At 43.1% G+C, this 12,671-nt stretch overlaps 1 protein-coding gene across 1 annotated transcript in view; it reads left to right on the top strand.

Moving 5' to 3' along the window:
* Positions 1–1,363: 1,363 nt before the first annotated feature.
* Positions 1,364–12,671, top strand: part of LOC126983206 (uncharacterized) — a 79,676-nt gene continuing 68,368 nt past the window's right edge. Inside the window, exon 1 of the mRNA XM_050835817.1 lies at positions 1,364–1,509. The gene's annotated coding sequence lies outside the window, so the exon portion shown is untranslated. The remainder of the gene's footprint in view (positions 1,510–12,671) is intronic.

The following is a 12,671-nucleotide window of genomic DNA, read 5'->3' as shown; positions in this document are numbered from 1 at the left end:
TTTCTATTCATCCATCTCAGCTATATACAATCCTCTATCTATTTTACCCTAGTCTATCCATTCTCTACCTTTTCCTTCTATTCTTCTTTCTAGACCTTCTTTTTACCTTCCTCTATTACCTGCAACAACAATTAATCAATCAATATATCTTTAATTTATACCTCTCTAGACCTCCTTATATACCTCTATTAACACTTCTTATTTACCTTTATATATATCCCTACTTCACTACCTCAACCACGCACAGCTTATTATAAAAACCTAACTATATAATTAACACAGGTCTCAGGATTTCCAAATTACTTCAATCAGCCCCTTTTCATCACACACATCAGCTGTAATAATTATTGCCCCAAACAGCTGTGAAATAGATTGGTATAAGTTCATGGCCACAAAAAATACTAATAACAATCACGTAACCATTTTGCAACACACACAGCTATTTATATTAATGGTTAGGCTGTCATAATCTTCCTCCACCCATGCAATGTTTACGTAGAGATAAGGGGAGAAGGGAGAGGAGGAAGGGAGAGGAAGGGAGACCAGGGAGATAAGGAAATAGAGAATAAAGGGAGAGTGAGAGGCAGGAAGGGAAATAGGATGGAAAGAATAGAGGGAAAGATGTGGAAAGGGGAGAGAGGAAGAATGAGTAAAAGGGAGAGGAAGGGAGGGAAAGAGAGGAACGGATACAAGGAAGAGGGAGAGGAGTCGGAAACAGGGAGAGTAGAAGGGAGACAGGGAGAGGAGGAGGAGAGGAAAAGAGAGAGCCAGGGAGGGAGGGGTAGAGATGGAGGGAAGATGAGGGAGGGAGAGAGATGGTGACAGGAGGGAGAGAGGAGGGAAGGGAGAGTAGAAGGGAGGCAGGGAGAGGAAGAGGAGAGGAAAAGAGAGAGCCAGGGAGGAGGAGGGAGAGATGGAGGGAAGAGGAGGGAGAGGGAGAGACAGGAGGGAAAGAAAGAGAGAAGGGAGGGAGAGACAGGAGGGAGAAAGAGAGGAGGGAAGGGAGAGAGGAGGGAGGGAGAGACAGGGACGGTGACAGGAGGGAGGGAGAGAGAAGAGGAGGGAAGGGAAGGAAGGGAGGGAGAGACAGGGAGGGTGACAGGAGGGAGGGAGAGAGAAGAGGAGGGAATGGAGGGAGGGAGAGACAGGGACGGTGACAGGAGGGGAGAGAAGGAGAAGGGAATGAAGGGTGGGAGAGATACGGATGGTGACAGGAGGGAGGGAGAGAGAAGAGGAGGGAAGGGAAGGAAGGGAGGGAGAGACAGGGAGGGTGACAGGAGGGAGGGAGAGAGAAGAGGAGGGAAGGGAGGGAAGGGAGGGAGGGAGAGAAAGAGAGAGAGAGAACCACCACCAAAACAATCGTCTGCAGCCGTCGTCGTAGGGAGCAGATGTGTTGCGCTGTGTGTCTCGTGGAAAACAGCAACAGTGAGAAGTGTGATGGTGTTGCCTTAGTGTTGCGAGTGTTGCCGTGTGTGTGAAGGTCGCCTGCAGCCTGTGGGGGCGTCAGAGGTGAGTAAAAGGCCTTAAAACAGGGGTAAAAGGCCATAAATGTGGACCTTTTTCCGAGTAACCTTCCTCTCGTAGCGGCTGAGATCTCGTGTGTGTATGTGTGTGTGTGTGTTTTGAAGTGTGTGTGTACGTGTTTGTGTGCGTTTTTGTGTGTGTGTTTTGGTGTGTACGTGAGGGTCATATGGTTAGGTGAAGGTGTGTGTGTTTGTATGTATGTGTGTGTTCTAACGTTAGTGTGTGTGTGTGTGTACGTGTTTGTGTGCGTTTTTGTGTGTGTGTTTTGGTGTGTACGTGAGGGTCATATGGTTAGGTGAAGGTATGTGTGTTTGTATGTATGTGTGTATGTGTGTTCTAACGTTAGTGTGTGTGTGTATGTGTTCAAATGTTTGTGTGTGTACGTGTTTGTGTACGTTTTTGTGTGTGCGTTTTGGTGTGTACGTGAGGGTCATATGGTTAGGTGAAGGTCTGTGTGTTTGTATGTATGTGTGTATGTGTGTTCTAACGTTTGTGTGTGTGTGTATGTGTTCAAATGTTTGTGTGTGTACGTGTTTATGTACGTTTTCTTGTATGTGTTTTGATGTGCACACGAGTACTATATGGTTAGGTAAAGGTGTGTGTGTATGTGTTTGTGTGTGTGTTCTAACGTTGCTATGTGTGTGTGTGTGCGTGTGTGTGTGTTCTAACGTTGCTATGTGTGTGTGTGTGTGTGCGTGTGTGTGTGTGTGTGTGCGTGTGTGTGTGTGTGAGTCATACTATACTCAGGTGAAAGCGTGTTTGTATTTTGGTGTATTATAATCAAAAGATGAACTACGGTGAAAACTGAGACATTTTTATATTTACGGTGTTTGTTTACTACTGTGTACGTGTGTGTGTTTGTGTGTACGTATATATATACATCTCAAAACACAGATCAAAACAAGGGGTCTGTGTGTGTGTGTGTGTGTGTGTGTGTGTGTGTGTGTGTGTGTTCAGTTTTTTAATCAACATCGAAGGTGAACTGTGATTACCAACGAAGACAATATATTTATGTGTGTGTGTGTGTGTGTGTGTGTGTTTAAAGTTCCACACACGCAGATAACATCAAAGGAAGAATGCAGATATGTTTGTCTTACGTGTGTGTGTGTGTGTGTGTGTGTGTGTGTACAGCTCCAAATACACGCACATAACACCCAATAACATCTACCTCTGCATATGTGTTTGTCATGTTTTTTCGCTTTCTAGAATCAAAAGTGAGGTCTAATTACCCCATGGACAGGTTTTGGGAGGCGAGGTATCAGGTGACGGGTGAGAAGGGAAGGGTAGCGTTCCAGGCCAGTCCGGGAAGGGAGGAAAAGGAGGGAAGAGGAGATAAATGGGAAGGGGATGGAGAGGGAAGGTGGAAGTAGTAGTAGTAGTAGTAGTAGTAGTAGTAGTAGTAGTAGTAGTAGTTGTTGTTGTTATCTTATTCTTACATATTACAGTCAATCAGCCTCTCACTTTATCAGCCTGTCAGTCAGTCAATTTATCTATCTATCTATCTATCTATCTATCTATCTATCTGTGTCCAGCAAACCATAATGTTCGTAATGATGCAAGAGAGAGAGAGAGAGAGAGAGAGAGAGAGAGTGACCATGAATTGAGACATGAGATCTAAGCCAACATTTGCAGTTTCAAAATGTTCACACACACACACACTCTCTCTCTCTCTCTCTCTCTCTCTCTCTCTCTCTCTCTCTCTCTCTCTCTCTCTCTCTCTCTCTCTCTCTCTCTCTCTCTCTCTCTCTCTCTCTCTCTCTCTCTCTCACACACACACACACACACACACACACACACACACGCACACACACAAGTGGAAACATCACGGAAGTTATGATATTAAATAAAAAGAAAATAAGAATGAAAGAGAAAGAGAGAAAAAAAATATTCTCACTATCTCAATCACGTTTTGTTGTGGAGGAATGTGGCCTATTGTTGTTGTTGTTGTTGTTGTTGTTAACTCATATTTGTTTTCGCTTTGCATGCTTTTTTATTTTGGTGATTTGTTTACTTGTTTTATTTCTTTATTTATTATATCTATTTCTTTCTTTCTTTATATTTATTATTATTTTCGTAAAGGCCTTGATATATCGAAAGGGAGGGGGGGGGGGGATGGGTGGAGTGAGTGGTCATGTGCAGTGGCGTGTGTGTGTGTGTGTGTGTGTGTGTGTGTGTGTGTGTGTGTGTGTGTGTAAACTTCCTCTGCCATGGAAAGAGATTTTTTGTCTGTTTGTGTGTGTTGACAGACGTGGTGTGTGTGTGTGTGTGTGTGTTCGGGTTCATGAATATTCTAAATCTTTCTGAGTTAATCGATAATCTAGCTCGTTACTCAAAATCCGGATCAGAGAGAGAGAGAGAGAGAGAGAGAGAGAGAGAGAAGGGGTGCTGGGAGGTCATAACGATATCCTCACTTTTATTGTTAGGAAAAATAGAAAAAAAATAACAATAGCGTGACGTCCCATGAATGACGCCGTGAGTGCGTGTGTGTGTGTGTGTGTAATTCACCACCGCGGCCTGATCACGTGTTGGACTCGTAATCGCCAGCAGGTACCCTCCCGACATGAGCAAGTGCTCTTTATCGTCGATCTCTGGGTACTGCCAGGACTTCACACACCACACACCCCATCACCCTTGCTGAATGGGGGACAGTAACCACTCCTAGTCAACGGAAAGAATCCGGCCTGAGCGGGCTCGAACCGCCGCCCTGTCAGACCGTGAAGCCTGGCAACGCAGGCGCTCTAACCAGTTGCGCCACGGAGTGTGTGTGTGAGAGAGAGAGAGAGAGAGAGAGAGAGACTTACACTCTCCTCCTCTTCTTCCTCAGTCTTTTCTCTTTCCTTATGTTGCTCTTAGTAAATCCTCCTCCTCCTCCTCCTCCTCCTATTCCTCCTCTTACCCCTCCTTCTCCTCCTTCTCCTCCTTCTCCTCCTTTTTTACTCATCTTTCTCCTCCTTTTCCATTTCCTGTTCCTCCTTTCTTTTTTTGTGAAGGGAGGAGAGCTTTTGTTATGCATCGTCCTCCTCCTCCTCCTCTTCCCCCTTGGCAGTCATGTGATGAGTTCCAATACGATAGTGACATAAAAAAAAAAGATTAGATAAATTCATGTATATTGTTGTCATGATGGGTTAGATTGTTGTTCTCTTGCAAATTCCTTACGTTCTTATGTTCCTCCTCCTCCTCCTCCTCCTCCTCCTATTCCTCCTCCTCCTCCTTTTTTAACTCATCTTTCTCCTCCTTTTCCATTTCCTGTATATATATTTTGGTTTTATTAACAGGAGGAGAGTTATTGTTATGTATTCTCTTTCCTCCTCCTCCTCCTCCTCGCTGTTCCTCCTCCTCCTCCTCCTCCTCCTCTTTTGACTCATCTTTCTCCTCTTTTTCCATTTCCTGTATATTTTTTTGTTTTATTAAAAGGAGGAGAGTTATTGTTATGAATCCTTCTCCTTCCTCCTCCTCCTCCTCCTCCTCGCTGTTCCTCCTCCTCCTCCTCCTCCTCCTCCTCTTTTGATTCATCTTTCTCCTCTTTTTCCATTTCCTGTATATTTTTTTGTTTTATGAAAAGGAGGAGAGTTATTGTTATGTATCCTCCTCTTTCCTCCTCCTCCTCCTCCTCCTCCTCCTTCTCCTCTTTTAACTCATCTTTCTCCTCTTTTTTCCATTTCCTGTATATTTTGTTTTGTTTTATTAAAGGGAGGAGAGTTATTGTTATGTATCCTTCTCCTTCCTCCTCCTCCTCCTCCTCCTCCTCACTGTTCCTCCTCCTCCTCTTTTAACTCATCTTTCTCCTCCTTTTCCATTTCCTGTATATATATTTTGGTTTTATTAAAAGGAGGAGAGTTATTGTTATGTATTCTCCTCTTTCCTCCTCCTCCTCCTCCTCCTCCTCGCTGTTCCTCCTCCTCCTCCTCCTCCTCCTCCTCCTCTTTTAACTCATCTTTCTCCTCTTTTTTCCATTTCCTGTATATTTTTTTTTGTTTTTATTAAAGGGAGGAGAGTTATTGTTATGTATCCTTCTCCTTCCTCCTCCTCCTCCTCCTCCTCCTCCTCTCTGTTCCTCCTCCTCCTCCTCCTCTTTTGACTCATCTTTCTCCTCTTTTTCCATTTCCTGTATATTTTTTTGTTTTATTAAAAGGAGGAGAGTTATTGTTATGTATCCTTCTCTTTCCTCCTCCTCCTCCTCCTCGCTGTTCCTCCTCCTCCTCCTCTTTTAACTCATCTTTCTCCTCTTTTTCCATTTCCTGTATATTTTTTTGTTTTATTAAAAGGAGGAGAGTTATTGTTATGTATCCTCCTCTTTCCTCCTCCTCCTCCTCGCTGTTCCTCCTCCTCATCCTCTTTTAACTCATCTTTCTCCTCTTTCCATTTCCTGTATATATTTTTTGTTTTATTAAAGGGAGGAGACTTATTGTTATCTATCCTCCTCTTTCCTCCTAATCCTCTCTCCTCCTATCTCTTCCTCTCTGTTCCTCCTCCTCCTCCTCCTCCTCCTCCTCGCCCCAGATGCTCCGCTGATGAGGGTGGGCGTTGTGGGTTCCTTGCTTATCACGGCTCGTCTGCTTCCCTTATCACAGCAGGAAGAAGAAGAGTCAGAGATTAAAGAAAGAAAAAAAACTGGAAAAATTATGAATAAAAGTGATTGTGTTAAGTTATTAGGTACGTTTATTGTTTTTTTCTTTTCTTTCTTTTTCTTTCTTTCTTTCTTTTTCTTTCTTTCTTTCTTTCTTTCTTTCTTTCTTTCTTTCTTTCTTTATTCTTGTTTTTATTTGAATTACCTAAGATTTATTTATGTATATTCCTACTACTACTACTACTACTACTACTACTACTACTACTACTACTACTACTACTACTACTACTACTTCAAATACTACTCCCACTTCACCTCCCTCCTCCCCTTTCCTCCTCTCTCCTACCCCCCCGTCCCCCCCCCCACGATGTATCTCCACGGGGGGCGTAATGGGGAGGGGGGGGCAGAAATGTAGTAGAGGATATGTGGGTTGCTAGGGTCATGGCTTCGTGGGAACAGGTGTGTGTGTGTGTGTGTGTGTGTGTGTGTGTGTGTGTGTGTGTGTGTGTGTGTGTGTGTGCTTGATAGTTTATTGTTTTGTTTCTGCTACATTGCTTCGGTTTGATTCTCTCTCTCTCTCTCTCTCTCTCTCTCTCTCTCTCTCTCTCTCTCTCTCTCAGGTTCGTTTTTACTGCGTTTAACTTTATGCGTCTTGTATTTCATTTGCTTAATTTGATTTATTGTTATTTCTATTATCATTTTCTCTCTCTCTCTCTCTCTCTCTCTCTCTCTCTCTCTCTCTCTCTCTCTCTCTCTCTCTCTCTCTCTCTCTCACACACACACACACACACACACACACACACACACACACACACACACACCATAACATTAACATTTGTAATTACCGCCACTAAGTCAGGTAGAGCCAGGTAATCATTTTCAGGTGATGGATTTCGGCTGCCTAATTAAACAGGTGTGCGTGCAGGTGTTTGTTGGTGTATTGAATGAATACTTACCTGTAAAATGCGTCCCTTGTTGTGTATTTTTTTTTGTTATATTTTCATTTTCTTTTTTTTTTTGTTTATTTGTTTGTTTATTCCCCTGTGAAAAGTATCAGTATTTTTTTTTTGTAATGTTTTTCGTGTTATTGATGTTTATCGGTTATTTTGTCTTGTTTACTTTTGTTTATATTGTTTTCACTTTGTCTTCATTTGGTTACTCATTTATCCATTGTTATTTATTTATTATTATTTCTTCTTCTCTTACTCTCTCTCCCTTTGTTGTTTTTCCTTTTTCATTTTCTCTTTTCTTCTCTATTCCAGCCCTTCTTAACTTCGCTTTTCCTCCTTCCCTTCCCTCCTTCCCTTTCCCTTCTTCCTTGTCCTCCGTCCCTTTCCCTCCTTCCTTGTCCTCCTTCTCTTTCCCTCCAAATTTCCCTCCCTTTGCTTCCCCTATCTCTTATTTTCCTTTATTTTCCTTTATTTGATTATTCATTTATCTATTACTTATTATTTTCCTCCCTCTTTCCTTTCATTCGTTTTTATCCTATATCTTCCTCTCTTCTTCATCTCCTCCATTCTTTACTCTTTCCTCCTTCCTTGCTTTTCCTCCCCTTCTCTCCATTTTTCCCCTTCTCTCTCCTTCATCTTCCTCCATTCTTAACTCTTTCCTCCTTCCTTGCTTTTCCTCCTCTTCTCTCCATTTTTTCCCTTCTCTCTTCTTCATCTCCTCCATTCTTAAGTCTTTCCTCCTTCCTTGCTTTTCCTCCTCTTCTCTCCATTTTTCCCCCTTCTCTCTCCTTCATCTTCCTCCATTCTTAACTCTTTCCTCCTTCCTTGCTTTTCCTCCCCTTCTCTTTATTTTTCCCCCTTCTCTCTTCTTCATCTCCCTCCTTTCTTAACTCTTTCCTCCTTCCTTGCTTTTCCTCCCCTTCTCTCCATTTTTTCCCTTCTCTCTCCTTCATCTTCCTCCATTCTTAACTCTTTCCTCCATCCTTGCCTTTCCTCCCCTTCTCTCCATTTTTCCCCTTCTCTCTCCTTCATCTTCCTCCATTCTTAACTCTTTCCTCCTTCCTTGCTTTCCTCCCCCTTTCCTCCATTTTTTCCCTTCTCTCTTCTTCATCTCCTCCATTCTTAACTCTTTCCTCCATCCTTGCCTTTCCTCCCCTTCTCTCCATTTTTTCCCTTCTCTCTTCTTCATCTCCCTCCTTTCTTAACTCTTTTCCTCTATCCTTGCTTTCCTCCCCTTTCCCCCATTTTTTCCCTTCTCTCTTCTTCATCTTCCTCCTTTCTTAACTCTTTCCTCCTTCCTTGCTTTTCCTCTCCTTTTCCCTCCATTTTTTCCCTTCTCTCTTCTTCATCTCCCTCCATTCTTAACTCTTTCCTCCATCCTTGCCTTTCCTCCTCTTCCCTCCATTTTTTTTCCCTTCTCTCTCCTTCATCTCCTCCATTCTTAACTCTTTCCTCCTTCCTTGCCTTTCCTCCCCTTCTCTCCATTTTTTCTCTTCTCTCTCCTTCATTTCCCTCCATTCTTAACTCTTTCCTCCATCCTTGCCTTTCCTCCCCTTCTCTCCATTTTTCCCCTTCTCTCTCCTTCATCTCCCTCCATTCTTAACTCTTTCCTCCTTCCTTGCTTTTCCTCCCCCTTTTCTCCATTTTTTCCCTTCTCTCTTCTTCATCTCCTCCCTTCTCTACTTACTCTTTCTTCTTTGCCTTCCTCCCCTTCTCTCCATTTTTTCCCTTCTCTCTTCTTCATCTCTCCTTTCTTAACTCTTTCCTCCTTCCTTGCCTTTCCTCCCCTTTCCTCCAGTATTTCCCTTCTCTCTCCTTCATTTCTCTCCTTTCCTTCGCTTTCCTCCTCCCTCTCTCCTCCTCTCTCTCCTCCATCAATTACCGTTTTTACTATTTTTTTTTTCGTGGATCCTTTCAAGTGGAGGGTATCAGGACACCTCTCCTCCCGAAATTGACCTATCCTTCGGCCATTCCTCTGGACTCTTTGTAGGAGCAGTGGGTAGCGGGCTTTTTTTTCATTATTATTTCCTTTTATTTTTTTCCCTTGAACAGTTTTCTTTACTGTAAACAAACAAACAAACAAAAAAAATCAAATCTCCCTGGCTTGAGCACTGAGCAGGATGGCAACACAGGATGAGGTAGGATAGGAAGGATTAGGTAGGATGCGAAGGGGGGTGATACAGGATTGGGTAGGATACGTAGGATGTGCAGGATAATGATACAGGGTTTGGTAGGATGCGGAGAGGGATGATACAGGATGAGGTAGGATACGTAGGATATGCAGGATAATGATACAGCGCTTGGTAGGATGCGAAGGGGGGTGATACAGGATTGGGTAGGATACGTAGGATGTGCAGGATAATGATACAGGGTTTGGTAGGATGGGAAGGGGGATGATACAGGATGAGGTAGGATACGTAGGATGTGCAGGATAATGATACAGGATTAAATAGGATGTGCAGGATTGGGTAGGATGCGTAGGATATGCAAGATAATGATACAGCGTTTGGTAGGATGCGAATGGCGATGATGCAAGATTAGGTATAGGATGCATAGGATAAGTAGGATGATGATAGAGTATTAGGTAGGATGCGTAGGATACTCGACGAAGGAGTGACTGCAATTAGAACGCTGTAACGGAACTAATGGTAGGGGAGGGAGGGAGGGAGAAGGGAGGAGGGACGGAGGGAGGGAGGAAGAAAGAAGGAGGGAAGAGGGAGGGCGGGATAAGAAGAAGGAGGAAAGAGGAATCAAAAAGAGTTGAAAAAAGGAGGGTGAAGAGGGTGGGGACAAGAGAGAGAGAGAGAGAGAGAGAGAGAGAGAGAGAGAGAGAGAGAGAGAGAGAGAGAGAGAGAGAGAGAGAGAGAGAGGAATATTTAAGGAAGAAGGAGGAGATGGTAAAATAGGAGAAGAGAATGACACTGAGGAGAAGGGAGGAAAGTAAGAACATAAGAACATTGGAGTCTGCAAGAGGCCGGTAGCCCCCTATACAAGGCAGCTCCTTTGACCCTAAACTCCCGTGTATCTAACCCCACCAAATATCGCTGTCCATGAATTTATCTAATCTATTTTTGAATGTGACAATTGTATTGGCACTCACCACATGACTGCTAAGCCTATTCCACTCATCCACCACCCTGTTAGTAAACCAATTTTTGCCTATGTCCCTGTTGAATCTGAATTTATCCAGTTTAAACCATTACTTCGTGTCCTACCCGGTTCTCTTACCAACAAAACCTTATGAATATATATAGATAGAGGGAGGGAAGGAAAGTGTTTAAGGAAAAGAAGAAGGAAAGCTTAAGAAAGGAGGAAGAATGGGAGAAAACTGATTAAAAGAAGAGAGGGAAGGAAGATGGAGATGGAGAGAATCGAGAGAAGAAGGAAAACAAAAGGAAGATGGGAGATAAGGAGAGAATGAGAGGAGGAAATGAGGGAGGAAGAGAAAAAGGTACAAGAGAGAGAGAGAGAGAGAGAGAGAGAGAGAGAGAGAGAGAGAGAGAGAATTCCTGACCCGCATCTTCATATTGTCAGGATGTTGTGATCTTATTTATTTATTTATTTTATTTATTGTTTATTTTATCATCTTCTCTGTGTCTCCATTCTTTAATATTCTTCGTGTTATCAAGTTGCATTGTTATTCTGTTTGTTACGCTCTCTCTCTCTCTCTCTCTCTCTCTCTCTCTCTCTCTCTCTCTCTCTCTCTCTCTCTCTCTCTCTCTCTCTCTGTTTTTTCTTTCTTTTTCTTTTTTCCTTTCTCTGTGTTTTCTTTCTTTTTCTTTCTTTTTTCCTTTCTCTGTGTTTTTTCTTTTTTCCTGTTTCTTTTTCTTTTTTCACTTTGTTTTCTTTCTTATTCTCTCTCTCTCTCTCTCTCTCTCTCTCTCTCTCTCTCTCTCTCTCTCTCTCTCTTCACCTGTCACCTGTTAAGTCGTAATTGCGTACCTCGCATACGCCCACGCTTGCCAAGGTCACACACACACACACACACACACACACACACACACACACACACACACATACACACACACACACGTAAGCATTATCACCCTATTATTATTATTATTATTATTATTATTATTATTTTTATTTTTATTATAGTATTGTTTAGGTTAAAAGTGGTGGTGGTGGTCATGGTGGTGGAGGTGGTGGTGGTTGTGGTGGAGTATCTTTGTGTGGTGATAAGACGTGTGGAGTTTGATATTAATAGTGGTGGTGGTGGTGGTGGTGATTGCAATACTGGTAGTGGTGTTGTAGTTTGGTGGTGGTGATGAAGGTAGTGGCGGTGGTGATAGTGGTGGTGGTGGTGGTGATGGTGGTGGTGGTGGTGGAGAGGGTATGAGAGTGGAGGTGGAGGTTTTGGAGGGGAAAGGAGTTACGTGGAAGAGTGGAGAAGGTGGAGGAGGAAGAGGATAGGAGTGTTAGTTGTAGTGGTGGTGGAGATAGGGATGTGGGCGGAAGCTGGTGGTGGTGGAGGAAGGTGGAGGTGAAGGGGGGGTGAGGTGTAGGTGGAGCCTGGTGGTGGTGGAGGTGGAGGTGGTGGTGGTGGTGGTGATGCGTAGATTCTGATTTCGCAACACTTCAAAAAAAAAACCCACACAAAAAAAACAGTAAATAAAAATAAAAATAACAGAGAAAGAATAAACGAGAAATAAAAAAAAGAAATAGCAAATAAAAAAAATTAAAACAAAGAATAAACGAGAAATTAAAAAAAAAACGTTATATTGATCTTCGTAAATGTAAAGTTCGTTCATCTGTGTGTGTGTGTGTGTGTGTGTGTGTGTGTGTGTGTGTGTGTGTGTGTGTGTGTGTGTCGTAGGAATCGGGTTAAACAAATATTTGAGGGTGAACGAAGTCGATGAATGGAAGGAAGGAAGGAAAGAAGGAAGGAAGGAAGGAAGGAAGGAAGAAGGGAGGAAGGAAGCAAGGAAGGAAGGAAGCAAGGAAGGAAGGAAGGAAGCAAGGAAGGAAGGAAGGAAGGAGGGAAGGAAAGAAGGAGGGAAGGAAAGAAGGAAGGAAGGAAGAAAGGAGGAAGGAAGCAAGGAAGAAAGGAAACAAGGAAGGAAGGAAACAAGGAAGGAAGGAAGCCAGGAGGGAAGGAAGGAAGGAAGGAAGGAGGAAGAAGGAAGGAAGAAAGAAGGAAGGAAGAAAAAGAACAAAAGAGCAAGGAAGCAGGGAAGGAAGGAAGGAAGGAAGGTCTAGTAGTAGTAGTAGTAGTAGTAGTAGTAGTAGTAGTAGTAGTAGTAGTAGTAGTAGTAGTAGTAGTTGTTGTTGTTGTTGTTGTAGAATGGTGGTGATTGTGGTTAACTGGTTTTCATATTTTTTTTTCTTCTTTTTTTTCTTCTTCTTCTTCTTCTTCTTCTTCTTCTTCTTAATCATTATCATCATCATCTTAGTCTTCTTCTTCTTCTTCTTCTTCTTCTTCTTCTTCTGCCTTGCTTTCTTCTTTTACTTCGGTCCATTCTCCTCCTCCTCCTCCTCCTCCTCCTCCTCCTCCTCCTCCTCCTCCTCCTCTTCCTCCTCCTCCTCGTCTTCTTTATAATTCACCTCTCAGACCTTTCCTAGACTTGCCTCACCTGTCTATTCTCTGCACACCTGAGAGAGAGAGAGAGAGAGAGAGAGAGAGAGAGAGA

The sequence above is a fragment of the Eriocheir sinensis genome, chromosome 53, assembly GCF_024679095.1.
Source record: "Eriocheir sinensis breed Jianghai 21 chromosome 53, ASM2467909v1, whole genome shotgun sequence".
Taxonomy (NCBI): domain Eukaryota; kingdom Metazoa; phylum Arthropoda; class Malacostraca; order Decapoda; family Varunidae; genus Eriocheir; species Eriocheir sinensis.
Note: the sequence above shows the minus strand (reverse complement) of the source record. Positions and strands in the feature narration are given on the sequence as shown.